The sequence below is a fragment of the Phocoena phocoena genome, chromosome 9 (assembly GCF_963924675.1).
Source record: "Phocoena phocoena chromosome 9, mPhoPho1.1, whole genome shotgun sequence".
In the NCBI taxonomy this organism is placed as follows: Eukaryota; Metazoa; Chordata; class Mammalia; order Artiodactyla; family Phocoenidae; genus Phocoena; species Phocoena phocoena.
In genome coordinates this window covers 81,062,157-81,076,717 of record NC_089227.1, presented here as the reverse complement: position 1 = coordinate 81,076,717, position 14,561 = coordinate 81,062,157, and the positions used below count along the sequence as shown (strand labels likewise).

At 39.0% G+C, this 14,561-nt stretch overlaps 1 protein-coding gene and 1 non-coding gene across 2 annotated transcripts in view; both read left to right on the top strand.

Annotated features, from left to right (window-relative positions):
* GRM8 (glutamate metabotropic receptor 8) overlaps positions 1-14,561 on the top strand; it is a 751,547-nt gene that overhangs the window by 528,546 nt on the left and 208,440 nt on the right. The gene's annotated exons all lie outside the window — the stretch shown is intronic.
* Positions 10,791-10,925, top strand: LOC136128625 (small nucleolar RNA SNORA43). The gene has a single exon (XR_010656216.1). It is a non-coding gene; the product is annotated as a small nucleolar RNA SNORA43 (small nucleolar RNA).

Here is a 14,561-nt window from a genome sequence, read left to right as displayed (position 1 = left end):
ATCCTGCTACTGGGCATATACTCTGAGAAAACCGTAATTCAAAAAGAGTCATGTACCAAAATGTTCATTGCAGCTCTATTTACAATAGCCAGGAGATGGAAACAACCTAAGTGCCCATCATCGGATGAATGGATAAAGAAGATGTGGCACACATATACAATGGAATATTACTCAGCCATAAAAAGTAATGAAATTGAGCTATTTGTAATGAGGTGGATGGACCTAGAGTCTGTCGTACAGAGTGAAGTAAGTCAGAGATTGACAAATACCGTATGCTAACACATATGTATGGAATTTAAGGGAAAAAAATGTGATGAAGAACCTAGGGGTAAGACAGGAATAAAGACACAGACGTACTAGAGAATGGACTTGAGAATATGGGGAGGGGGAAGGGTGAGCTGTGACAAAGCGAGAGAGTGGCATGGACATATATACACTACCAAACATAAGGTAGATAGCTAGTGGGAAGCAGCCGCATAGCACAGGGAGATCAGCTCCGTGCTTTGTGACCACCTAGAGGGGTGGGGTAGGGAGGGTGGGAGGGAGGGAGACGCAAGAGGGAAGAGATATGGGAACATATGTATGTGTATAACTGATTCACTTTGTTATAAAGCAGAAACTAACACACCATTGTAAAGCAGTTATACTCCAATAAAGATGTTAAAAAACAAAAAAAAAGAAGGGGTTACTGCAGAAGTGGGTAGGTCACATCATGAAGTCATACTTTCTAGCAGCTCTCACCTTCGGGACTCTGAGAGAATGATGTGGGCAGACACCACATGGGAGTAAAAGGTAGTATGGAAAAACTGTAGTTATTACAAGCCTAACTGATCTCTTTCTAAATTTCAGTGCATTTCTGTAGAGAAATAACTTAGCTGTCAAATACACTTCTCTGGGTAACTTCTTTATAACTCCACATAGTTATGGAAAATACTGCTGCCAACATGATTTTTAAATTAGGCCAATTAGACTGAAAAGTCAGGAGTCTAAGACGGACTATATATAAGGAAGGAAAAAAAAACTGTTTTAAGAAACAGATCAGGCTAGCCTTTTCGAAAGGAAAAATAAATACATTTATTAAATTCGAATGCCTAAATTTAAATGTTTCCTAATCTAATTCAATTGTATCACATAGATTATTATTAAACACGTACTGTGTGTCTAGCTATGCTAGAGAATGCAAATGTCTGGCTTAAAGTTAGCCTTCTATAAGTGGATACTGTCATTATTGAATTACTTTTGCTAGTTTTCTGAGTTCCATAAGGTTAGGGCCTGTGCCTTTAACGTTTTGAAACCCCAATCCTAGTGTAGACTAGGGTGTAGAAGACACTAAATAAACGGTTGTTGAAGGAAAGGAAGACCACTAAGATGACATATTTACTGGTACTCCATTTCCCCCAGTACACACAGCTGATGGCAGTCATAGTTTGCTTCTAATGCACACCCCATGTACCATTAGAATACTCATTTTGTTTCCACTTTGCTTACAATTCTGACTCCTCTTTGCAATTCTAAAGGTGAATATAGGGACTTTAACTTTTAATTTTTGTAATGTCTAATACATAATAATAGCCATAGCCTCTTTGTAGAGATGAAAGTTAATCTGCCTTTACTGCTCTGGTGAGACATTGTAGTTTCTTGACTATGGGGGGGTTGTGACGTTAGTAATGTTTGGGGAAGATTTATCAAGTAATTTTGTAGAAATGGATCGTTATGAAGAAAGACTGGTGATAGGACTGCCAGGTAGGCACAAGGTAACAAGGACCAAGGTCTTAGTGTTTTATTGGCTTTTACAGTTGATATGGCAGATACTGGGTATGGATGAAGCATCTTGAATAACGGGAGTCTTTGGAAATAAGGATCTGAGGAAAATGCACATAATACTTCTTACAACCAGACTTAGAGTGGTTTGTACTCTCTCTGTCAGTTACTATTCATGTTAGTCTTTTCTTTAGTATGGAGTTTTAGAAAAGACAAAAGATCCTGTATCCTGAGAGAATGTTGACCTACTGTGATGATCAGTTTTATGTGTTAACTTGACTAAGTCACACGAGGAATCAAGGTATTTGGTCAAACATTCTTCTTGGTGTTTCTATGAGGGTATTTTTAGACTTACACTTAAATTGGTAGACTGAGTAAAGCAGATTGCCTTCCCCAATGTTGATGAGCCATATCCAATCCGTTGGAGGTCTGACCTTCCCATGAGTAAGAGAGGATTTTTCCTGCCTGAATGCCTCTGAACTGGGACATTGGCTTTTACCTGCCTTAAGACTTGAACTGAAATATTGACTCTTCCTGTATCTTGAGCCTGACAGCCTTTAAACTGGAACTACACCAGGGGCTGTCTTGGGTCTCCAGCTTGCTGACTTGGGACTTGTTGAACTCCATAATTGTTGGCTCATAAGTGCATGAGCCAATTCCTTATAAACCTCTTTCAATATATATATTGAAATACATATATATATGTATACACACACACACACACACACATCCTATTGGTTCTGTTTCTCTGGAGGGCCCTAACTAATCACCTTCTTTATACATTTTCCCAGTGTAATAGGTGATTTCTCTCAGGTTCACATGGATATTAAAACAAAAAGAAACAACATTTGATATCACTTGCATATTCTTTCTACTAAATATACTGTCAGTGATATTAAAATTAATACCAACCCTTGCAATTTTGTGTTCTCTTCTATCTTAAAATAATGGAACTTTTATCTAAAATTCATTTCCTAGTTATATATTTAATGATTGCTTGGATCTTCTTTACTTGCAGTAGGTTTTAGCAAACCAGACAACATGTAAAATAATAAGTAGTTTGAAGTTAACATAGTGAAATTTCCTAAAAGAAACGGTCCTTTGGTTACTTACTGCCATTCCTAAATATGCCAAGATCTTTTTTTTTTTTATGATGAATACTTTCATCTTAAAGGTTGAACACTTAAACATTTTGGAGCTCTCCCATATCTTCAGATAGTGAAATCTTAAAAGTTTTGTATGTTTCAATGGCTGTGAATTAAAGTAACATTGATGATAAAATGCTGGTTTTATATATATACATGTACATATACATACATATACACATACATTCATATATACATACATATGTATATATACATAACATAGGTGTGTCAACACATATATCTGTATGTATTCTCCCTGTAAAGACTTCATGCATGCAAATATACTTAGGTGGAAATAAAGCATACTTTCAAAGAATGACTGATATAGCCAGTTTTCAATATTTAGCAATTATGAAAACAACTACCACCACCATGACGTTGATGATTATGATGATAAAACGTGCATATGGGATGGGCAAGTTTACACAACAACAAGGAGATTGGCATCATGGCACATCATAGCTAATGATGTCGTGAGTGTATTTATAAAGAAGAGCAAGTCAGCTTCTCTAGGTAGTTATCAGAAAAAATTGAGAAGACTGGACGTTACTGTCTCAGGGTCTGTGTTAGAAGTATGAAGCAAACATGCAGTAAGAGGCTTGTAGATGACCAGAGAGCCTGATTTAGTTTTTTGTTGATGGTAACTAGGCAGGAGAGGTCCAGACCTTACTGGATCTGAGGAAGTGGTCATGAATTTCAGAGAAAACACAGGGGAGGTGGTAGTAGGGTTTATAGAGTGGAACTGCCTATGGTCTATGATAATAGCCAACATAAGAAATGGGCGCTTGCATGTGCTGTGCTCAGAGGGTTTTTTCCTGACTCTTATAATAAAAAAAATTTGACCTGGTTCAGATGAGGGTCTCCAGATGGAAAACTGTTCTTTTATAGACTCTTATTTACAACCTCTCCTTGACGTAGGCTCTTAGATATCCAGTTAGCATCTCAAATTCAAGTTGTGCAAAAAAATTCTTGATGCCTTAAACACAAACTTATTCTATCCCAAGAGTTCCCATTTCAGTGAATGGTACCACATCTATCCTTTGATTCAGCTGAGGACTCACCTTTTTTTCTTTAAATTTATTTATTTTATTTATTTTTGGCTGTGTTGGGTCTTTGTTGCCGTGCACGGGCTTTCTCTAGTTGTGGTGAGTGGAAGCTACTCTTTGTTGTGGTGCACGGGCTTCTCGTTGCTGTGGCTTCTCTTGTTGCGGAGCACAGGCTCTAGGCATGCGGGCTTCAGTAGTTGTGGCACGAGGGCTCAGTAGTTGTGGCTCACGGGCTCTAGAGCACAGGCTCAGTAGTTGTGGCACACGGGCTTAGTTGCTCTGCAGCATGTGGGATCTTCCCGGAGCAGGGCTCGAACCCGTGTCCCCTGCATTGGCAGATGGATTCTTAACCACTGCGCCACCACGGAAGCCCGAGGACTCATCTTTAATTCCTCCTTTCCCTCCCTGCTGCTGCTACTACTACCATTGCTATCACTACGCCTACTACTGTCACCACCACTACTGCTGAAACAGTCCCATAACTAGTCTTCCTGCTTTCTTTTTCTACAAGGCATCCGGAGTAAGTTTTTAAAACTAGATCATGCCTGATTGAAACTCTTAATTGATTTTCCAATATACTTGGGAAAAAAGATCTGAACTTGATCTCACTGGCATAGACCTTATCTGCCTTCTGCTATATCTCATCCTTCCCATTCCCACCTGTTTGTTCCAACACCAATGACCTTTCTGTTCCTTGAACGTGCCAAGCCCTTTTCCAGCCTCACTACCCTTTGCACCTGCTGTTCTCTCTGCCTAGAATTCTCTTTTCCTGGTTTGTTACCTGCCTCCTTTTCATTCTTCATGTCCTTATCACTTGCTATTCTTCAACAGACAGCAGAAACTGCTCCATTTTTAGCAGGAAGGAATCTCACACGATAGATTAGTGCTTACAGTTTTTTGGGAAGAGCTCCAGATTGGACCTTCAAGGGTGAACCCAAGAACACCACCCCAGAACTGGTCCACCAGCACTGCCTCATCAGGAAGTGGGGGAATCAGGAAACCACTGTCCCTACTTCTGGCTTCAGGTTGTACCGCTGTCACCATGCCACAAGCAGGGCATGGGAGATGGGCTTGTCCAAAACATACCAGGAGATACAGGCAGCCCACTTATAATGATCCCTATCCTCTGGCAGACTCACTTCTTAGGTTGTCTCAGGGGTCCAGATTCTGTGCCCTAGCCTACTTGGTTACTCTGTTTGCTTCTGTCATCTCCAGTGGCTGGGATTACGTGGACTATAAGCCATTTTCTACTGCTGGTGGTATTTCCAAGACTAAACAGAAGCATTTCTCACAAAACCTGACCATTTGAACTCAATTCTAGATCTTGTAATAATAAAAATCAAAAGCAAGACTATAGTCTAAGTTTTCCAATACCGTTTTAAACAGGCTACTCAGAAGTCACTGGGAGAGTCTACTAGCAACACAGATTTATTTTTTTAATTCCTTCCTGGAAATAATGAAGTCCTTGGTGAAGCTCAAGAATCTGTTCCTTATAAAAACCACCAGTGTCTCTGGTACATGGTTAGATTTGAGAACCGGGAGACTAGAAGTGTCTTGAGGTCCCTTCCATATTTTGTATGATAATTCGTAAGTACCTTTTACATATATAAGCAGTGGTATTAACTAGGATAAGAGCTATAAATGGGCCTGCAGTGTGAACTGACAGGTCCACTGTGCTGCTACGACTCTGCATTACATGCGGTTGCAATTCAGGGCAGCCCAACCCAACACTCTGAGCCTGCAGCTGGGAGCAACTGTGACTAAACTGATTCCCATACTAGCTGACTCATGTCATTGCTTCCTGTTTCTCTTATTGTAGTTTAAAATGTTTGCCATGGAGAGCCTAGTGCACTGCCCAGTGCATTGCAAGCGCTTGGTAATTACTAGTTATATATACATGTTTATTAAAAGAAGGAAGGGAGGGAGGGAGGAAGGGATAGAGAGAGGGAGCCTGGAGTTCTAGAGGCCCCTTTACCACGCTTATCAAATTATGTAATTTATTTCTCTCAACTTTTTAAACTCTAAAATGTAGATTATGATAACTTTTAAATGATAGGATTCTTAAGAGAATCAGTTGAGCTAACGAATGAGAACATGGTAAGAAATATTTAAAAGTGAGCTCTAAAAAAGATTACTTGGCATCCTTGCAGAAATAGGTTTTCTTAAAAATCAATCATTAATTGCTAGAATGTAGAGGTATGAGGTACTGGATTCTGATACAGTCTTCAGCTTTATTTTCTTTGAATTGAATTCTTGGATTCCTGATTTCCTTTAAGTCCAACATGGTTTCTTTCAAACACTGAACATGAAATGGCTTTTTATGTTCATTAGTGGTCCCAATATCGTGCAATTACAGTTCCGTCTGCTCTATACCAACCTCCCACATATTAAATCGATGTATAAAGTCGAGTGGGTGATTAAAAGGACCCTGTGAACTATCTGAACAGAGTGTGCTTTGGTTCTGATGTTCTTCTATTTCATTGTGGACCCAACACCAGTTCAGTTAATGTCCTCTCTCCCCTTATGCAGCGATGCTTAGTTACCCTGAACAGATGTCACTGTGCCTGGAAAAAAAATCAGTTTTCCAATAGACGCAGATCTTATTTCTCTGAGGAATACTTCCCATCACTCTCCGTTGAGCCAGTGTTTCTCATTGCCCTGAAACATACGCATTGCAGCTAGAAGGATACAACCAGCTCAGGCAAGCAAGCCCCCAGAGGGCTTAGGGCACTTCTGGGGCACACTGGCTCTTTATCTGGAGCCTGGAAGTGATTTTTTTGACACACATCGGAGGGAGAACCTCATCAGACACCGAAAATGGCACCCTGGAGTCTGCAAAAACCTTCCAACTGCTTCAGATGCAGAAACATAAAAGTCAAATTCAAAATGTAGTAGAAAAATGAAAGGAAATAGAAGAGGAAAAAGGTGATAAAAAGAAATGTATGAATTGCTTTTCTAGTTAGCCGTCTTTGCAAAGTCATAGGGGGTGTGTTTTGTCCATTGAAGTCTAGAGTCCTTGGGCATCTAATGAAAATATCATGAATTTTCCAGTTGCTTTCCATGTTAAATTTTTGAAAGCAACAGGATTGACATCTGGCATCAATCCAGCAGATACAAAACAGCACGACAGAGCTCTTATAAGCTTATTTTTCTTGAGTTCGATCCTCATAAAAGCGGCACAGTTACACTTGAGGGACAGTATGGAAAATGGCTTTGCCCTGAATTTTGATAGCACTGTTGAATCTTTAAATCTACTGTCATTTCGGTTATTCTATCATTAGTCTTTTCCTCTGAAGTCCTTTGATGGCAATCGTGTTTTACAGATGAACCCATTAATTCACTGGAACTTAAGTGATTAGCTCTGCTTGGCAGTCAGGTGCAGAGTTAAGGTTAGATAAAAGTCCCTCAGGTTCAGGTGATTGCCAAGCCTTGAGGACAGCAACCAGGCATTCAGAAATCATCCACCAGCTTCTCCCACCACATTTAAAAGAAAGTTTATTTACCTTTACAGAAAAAGTGCTTCTGAAGATTTTAAGGATCAGGTTGCTGGGAAATATATGCTTTTCCCCTCAGAAGCTGTGATTATAATTTAGGGAGAATTCCTTGAAGTAAAATGTATTCCAATCTGTGCGATACACACGTAATTAATAATTTGGTAAATATTTATTTGACTTGCTAATGTTCCAGACACTGTGGTAGGCTCCACTGGGGTTACAAAGATATGTAGCCCATAGAATCTGACCACATTGATCAGTTAATTCATTTCTTCATTGTTTTATCCATTGATTTATGATAGTCAATAACTGTTTGATAAATTAAAGAAAAAATAGCTTATCAGGTAAGGCTGGATGTTGTAGGAAGCATCAGATGGATAAAGTATTAACACCAGATAAGTCTGGGTCATTCCAGGTATAGAAAAATAACATGACACTTTTCCTTCCCAAATAGATCCCAGAGGTGGAAAAGCGTTACTAAACATATACTTAACGTTTAGTGAGCAGCACATACCCTGGTATGCCTGGAGTGTTTTGTGACATGGATGCAACTGAAAAATAATCTTAATATAAGTTAAATACTGATAAAATAATATAAAAGATAAGCATCCCTTTTGTTAATTTTCCTGCAAATTTATGTTTATTTGTTTAGTTTTCCTTCAACGGGGAAAAATAGAACAATTTATTATATCTCAATCTTTGTAACATACTCCTCTAAATAAAATTACAACAAAGAGCAAGCCACTACATACACTTTAAAAATTCCCCTTCCATTTACTGTAGGAGAAAAACAACTCTTAAGATTAATTGTGAGGGTTCCAGCAGAGTATTGCCTAATTAGAGATGACCAGAGAAGCACCAGCCTTGGAGACTCCTTTAATTTGACAGCCTGGATACTCAGCATGTTTGAGAAGTAGTTCTGCAATCCATTCCATTAGTATCAACCTCTGGAACTTAGCTCAAACAATGGTAGGGCACAAAGGAATAACTTGCTTCTCTGAATAACAAACATTTACTGCATTTGCTTGCATTGTTTTTCACCCTTTTAGTAGATATTCTATTACTAAAATAAAAGAACTGTTTTATGGAAAACTTGCTCTAAGGTGCAGACTGTGGTGAACTTGGGGCTCCAGCCATTGCAGTCTTGAGTATAATTTCCACCTGAAGGTTGGGTAAGAGCGTTTTTGAAACGATGTGAGCAGCACTTAAGCACTGCTTCTATTATTTTCATCAAACAGTTTTTAATGCTTCTTTGTTCTTCCGTTGTTGAAGCTTCACGTTAGTAACTGCTGATTGATGCTCAGAAGAGAGGAGGATTGTGGGAGATAAGTATGGCATACTAATTCCTTTAAATTTGGGGATGGGAAAAAATGCAGAAAGATGTGAGGAAATGTTATAAACATTACAAAAGATAAAAAGAATGATCTGCAGAGGGATGATATGCTGATGTGTTATCCAGACAATAGAAGCTCTTTCCTTCACTGTCAGTTCCTAAGTAGAAACTCCCTTAGTTCTGAAGACCTTTACTAACTTACCTACATCAGTCCCCATCTTCCTCTCCTTCCCTCCAGCCCCATCTCTCCCTGTGCTTCTCTGCCTTCCTGCTCCCAAAGCCTTCCTTCCATCGCCAGCCCTTTTTAACCTCAGAAAGCAGATATGTTCAAGTTTCTTCTCTCATAAAAGAAGAGTAAAAAGAAATAAGGACGCCTCCCTTGTGTTAAACAACTAGGTGGGAGGAACTCTTTTCAATGTATACATATGTCAGATTACTACAGTATACACTTTAAATATCTTACGATTTTTAAAAAAAATTATACCTCAATAAAGCTGGGGGGAAACCCACAAAACACACCTTCTGTACACCTCCCGCCCAGCTGAGGACTGTCTGATCTCTTTCAATCACAGCTTCCTTTAAGGAGCCAGGGCTTCCGGGTTTGGCCACTGCATCCTGTACCAGGATAGGTATTCCTGAGTTTTCTTTTCCTCCAAGGTGGCTCTATGTGGTGGCATGCCATTGGTACTGATGCTGCCTTTATTTAATATTTTGATATTTTGTTCATGAATTTCTGCCTTAATTTTGGTTTAAATTTTTTTTTCATTAATGTAGTATTTATTCTGATTACTGAGTTTTTTGCCCCTTAATATTTGCATCCAATTGAGTGCCTCACTCACCTCACCATAGTCGTGGCCCTGTGTTTCCACCAGGACATTTGGTCGGTAACTCAGGATAGTTGTATCTACCTTGAGTCAAGTCTCCTCTCACACTGTTGCTCTCCGTTTCTGTGAATGTCATCACGTTTTACCTGGTTGCCAAAGCCAGAAATCTAGGGCATCCTGGACCTGCCTTCACTCTTTCCCTTATCGCCATCTCCTTAACCATGTAATCAACAATCATATTTTGCCTCCTTAGCTCTTTAATATCTTTCTTCAGAGTAAGATAAGACCCTCATAATTTCTTTCCTGAATTGCTATAATCGTCCTCTATTCGTTTTGTATCGTTATGTCCCCCCATCCTTCCCTAGTTATATGGTTGCAGCCAGAGAAATCGTTCTAAAATGCAAATCTGGTCATTCCCCTTGACTACTTAAAATCCTTCAGTACCTCTCCACAGCCTAGGCTAGAATCCAGAATCCTTAGCAAGACATATAAGAACCTTAATCATTTGGCTCTATTAAACCCTTCATTTCCATCTTCTGCCACTAACCAATTAAGACCTTTGCTGGAGTACTTGCAGGGCCGTAAGTGGGCTATTTCCTCACAGCTTTGAGCCTTCTAGTGTGCTATTCCATCTGCCTGAAATTCTCTTCCTTTAAAATTCAGTTCGTAGGTCACCATCTCCAAGAAGTCTTCCAGCTGTTTACAGTCTGAGCTAGGCATCCATTCCGTCTGCTCCCTATCATTTAGTGCTTCCCTCTCATAGCTTTTATACTACTTACTAGTAAGTCTGCTCGCCATGCTGTGAGCTCCTTGGGGGCAGGGACTATATCTTTTAACACTTTGTCTCTAGTGCATGATACAGTTCTTGGCACAAAGTGGGTATTTCCCAAATTATAGAAGATATCAGTCTGGCGATCATTTTTCTTTTCTTATTTTATTTATAACATAAACAACATTTCCTTTAAAAACATTTTCATATATTACTAACCTTGTATTGGGGTAGTTCATGATGTGTTGTATTGGCCTAGAATTTGTTATTCTTGAATATAGACACCTCAATCCCTCCCTACCCTACCCTACCCTACCCGCTCCTGGAGAAGTTACCCATCCGGTTAATCCTCGTAGGAACAGAGATCCTTAAAAATCATGACTTTTTCTGGGTGGGAGGGAGGGGACGCTGCCCTGCAGATGCTGGACCTGCCGGCGCCAAGGATGCAGCTGCCCTGCTTGCACCTGTGACACTGGGGCAGAGAGGGAACGGCTACTTCTACACTCAGTGCTCAGAACAGTGAGCACTAAGAATGGCTTGCAGCTGGACATTGCAAAGCAAACAAACAAACAAAAATCATGACTTTACATAGGAGATCCATGAGGCAAGACCAGGGGTGCAGGCAGAAGCTAGAGTTCAGCATCAGACAGGACCATAAAAATTCTGTTTCTCATTCTTAAGCTTAGACCTCCAGATACAAGACTTTATCAAAGCAAGAGACCATTGTTGGCCAGCTTAAATGCCTCTGGCTTAGGAGCTGGACAGAAATTGCATGGACATCTAGTCCAGGCAAGGAACCTAGAGGGGCAAACATATCTCAAGGGTCTGACTGACCCAGATTAATACAATTTAACAGCAAATGTGTGACAGCATCATTAAATCTAACTAGGTTTGCCTAAGCAGAATCCAGATGAGACACAAAGATCTAAAAATAAAATACTATATTTCAACACTCAAGAGCTTTCTTGATCACTTTAAGGCATGCTAAGAATTTTCCATAGATATGACAGTTACGAGGCAATTAATGGAATACTTTGCAAATCAATTGCAGAAAAAGGAGGAAAAAATGAGTAAGAAACAGCTAAAGTAAAAAATGAAACTGCTATAAATATAGATAATAGCTTCCATTAAAAGTGTCTTCCAACATTGGAAAGTTTAATCACAGTTACACTCAAATCGTTGGTTACACTCTATTTCACAGCTCTCCAGCTTGGGAAAATCTATGCACCATTAAACATGATAGGTTCAATGTTTTTTATAATATCTGGTCAGCAGTGGAAAATTTTCTTAGCTAATTTTATTAACAAGTTTTAGTTTCATTTAATTTTAACAATAACAATTAAAAAGCAAGTACAATTTTTTAAAAAATCCATAGACAACCTTTAAAATAAGATTAGACTGGCCTATGCAAAAGTAGATCCTAGAATATAGTAGAATTGAATTTCTGGAAAAAAATAATGTGTTTTCCTATTTGAAAAAGACAAGTTTAACTTTTACCTCAAGCCGTACACCAATATAATCACAGTGAGATCAGATCAGGGTCTTATGTGTAGTAGCCAACCATAAATCAATTATTTAAAAAATGTAGATAATGCATATCTAATCTGTAGAAGAGGAGGAATTTTTCTAAACTTAAAGGAACTGAGGGAAAAAATCACATAGGGAAATAATAGATTTAACTAAATAAAAAGCTTAAACACTATGAACAAAGTTAAGGAGAAATGGGGAGAAAGATTTGCTTCAAATATAAAAGAAAACATTAATATATTGAATATTTATAATGGTTATACAAATTTCTAACAACCTCCCTCGAAATCCTAAAATATCAATCAACAAAGAACATATTCAAACAATTCACACAAGAAACTGCACTTGACCATGAAAACAATTAAGCTTTAGAAGTGATCGATTAAACATAACTTGAGGCATCATTTTTCACCTATTGAATTAGAATATATGTGCAGGAGAAATATTTTGGGTTGATGAGAGGGCAGAGAGATGAGAGTGCTCTTTTATATGGCTGGCAAAGAATTAAATAGGTTATAAAATAAAGAAAACTTCCTGGAAAATAACTTGCCAGTTATTCTCTTCTTACACTTTGGTTCAGAAATACCTCTTCCAAGAGTTTTACGCTAACAATCTGAAGTAAAAAGTATCTGTGCGTGAAGATTTTTGTTAAGGCTTTTACTGTTAGAAAAAATACACAAATGGCAGTAAAATGGAATATAATATAGGCATTAATATTACAGTAGTTTAATGAAAAGAGAACATCCTTTTAAGTATAAAATGCAAATCCTATACATGGTGTGATGGATAGGACATACATATACCAAAAGACTGAAAGAAGAATGCTGGTCTGTTAAAATGAGTGTGTATGGTTGGTAGCTTTATTATTAATGACTATTGTTTTCTTGTATTTTTCTCTATCTCCTTGATTTTCCAAAAGGGGCATTTATTATTTTCAAAATCAGGAAAATAAACATTGCTAATAAAAGGATTCGGTTGAAAATGGATCACAAGGGAATAACGTTAATATAACACTTCCTATTATTTACCAACCTTCAATAAATTAGCAGATTCTTTGTACCCATGTTGGCAATTTGGTTTCTTGTCTTGTCACTTGTTATTCCAGTCATTGACTACTGTGATCTTTAGGGGAGATGCCATATCTAATTAACATTAGTGAAGTTTAAGGCAATTATTAAGTTATTTACTTCTCCAGCCAACTCTTCCCTGTTGAGGGCTTGGGTAGTGGAGCAAGGGGAGGGGAACACCATTCTTTGTGATCGTTTCATGAGGGGTGGTTAAATAAACCAATCATTAGGCTACAAAAAGAATTTGCCCATAAAGTATGACCTACTAATTTTCTGATCTTGCGTCTGTTTTACAAGGTTGATATTTGGAAGGCGATTATTTTACTTTTGTGGGATTTGACATTTGTTAGGAATCAACTCCTGAAAGAATACATGCGTTTAAAGTAACCTTAACTAAATTCAGAGTTAGTAAGGAACTCTTCCGTGTAGGGAAGAGAAAAATTGCAGCTGTTGTTGTTAGGACAGTGTAAACTCCTATATTCTGCAGTTAGGAGAAGCAATGGAAGTAGTTTTTGAGATTCTGAAATATTCTCAATTTATTGCTCATGGCCACAGTATTTTCCCATTTTGTGCTGCTGGAAGAGTTCACCCTTCCCAGGATGGCATATTGAACACATCTTCCAAGTGGAGAGTTATACTGTGTCCTGAAGACAGACAGCTCCCTTCCCAACTTTTTTTTTTTTTTTAACACACAGGTCACCCAGTGTTGCCAGCAAGGACATAGAGAGTGGCCTTAGCAGTCACTATCCTTGGTGGGTGACAACTAGAGGCCTTTGGGACTCAACGATGAGGCATTTCCTCACCATTCTGTTTACCTCTTACTCTACAGCAAGTCTGTGTATCTGTCATTACTACAGAGTTTGATACAATTATAGCAAAACTTCAAAGATTGCAGTGTGAACATTTAAATGCTGGTTCTCAGGGGTGTCTTCTGACTTTAAAGATACAGAGAGTGTTGGTTAGGCCTCCCACTCCTCTGTCAAGGCCCTCCTCCCAGGGAAAGCCTGATGTCCTCTTGTGATTAGGCAACATGGTCTTTTCCATCCCCGCCTTTCACTTCTGGCCCCATCTCCTCCCAGCCTGTTTCTCCCTCCCTCAGAGTACCAGGGCTTTTGTCTTCTCTCCATCCTACCCCACAACTGCCATGGAGAAAAGCTTCCTACATTCCTTTACCCTCAGATCCAAATATTAGTTCATTTATAGTAAGATTTCCATCATTCTTGGTTCCATTTGCATTTAAAAGGCCCCAAGGGTCTGAGTAGTCTACAGGATTAAATTCTGATAGAGTAGAATTCCTTGAGTTGTCTGGAGAGCCCTGTGGGGATTGGTGCCCCTTCCTATCCAGCTGGCTCTTTTCTTGAACAAGGACGCATAATGAAATTGATCAGCTCCACTCTTACTCTCCTGCTCCCATGCTCACCTTCTCCCTTCCCAGTCTCATCTCTACAGGTACACAGGCTGCATCTCAGTGGGCCCAAGTGGGATTTCATTTCTCCAATATTGTCCATAACTGAAGTTTTGGTCCTTCTGGCCAGCGCTAGTAGCAGTAGCAATAAATTCAGAAGCAGCTCCAACACAAGAATTTGTCTTTGCTT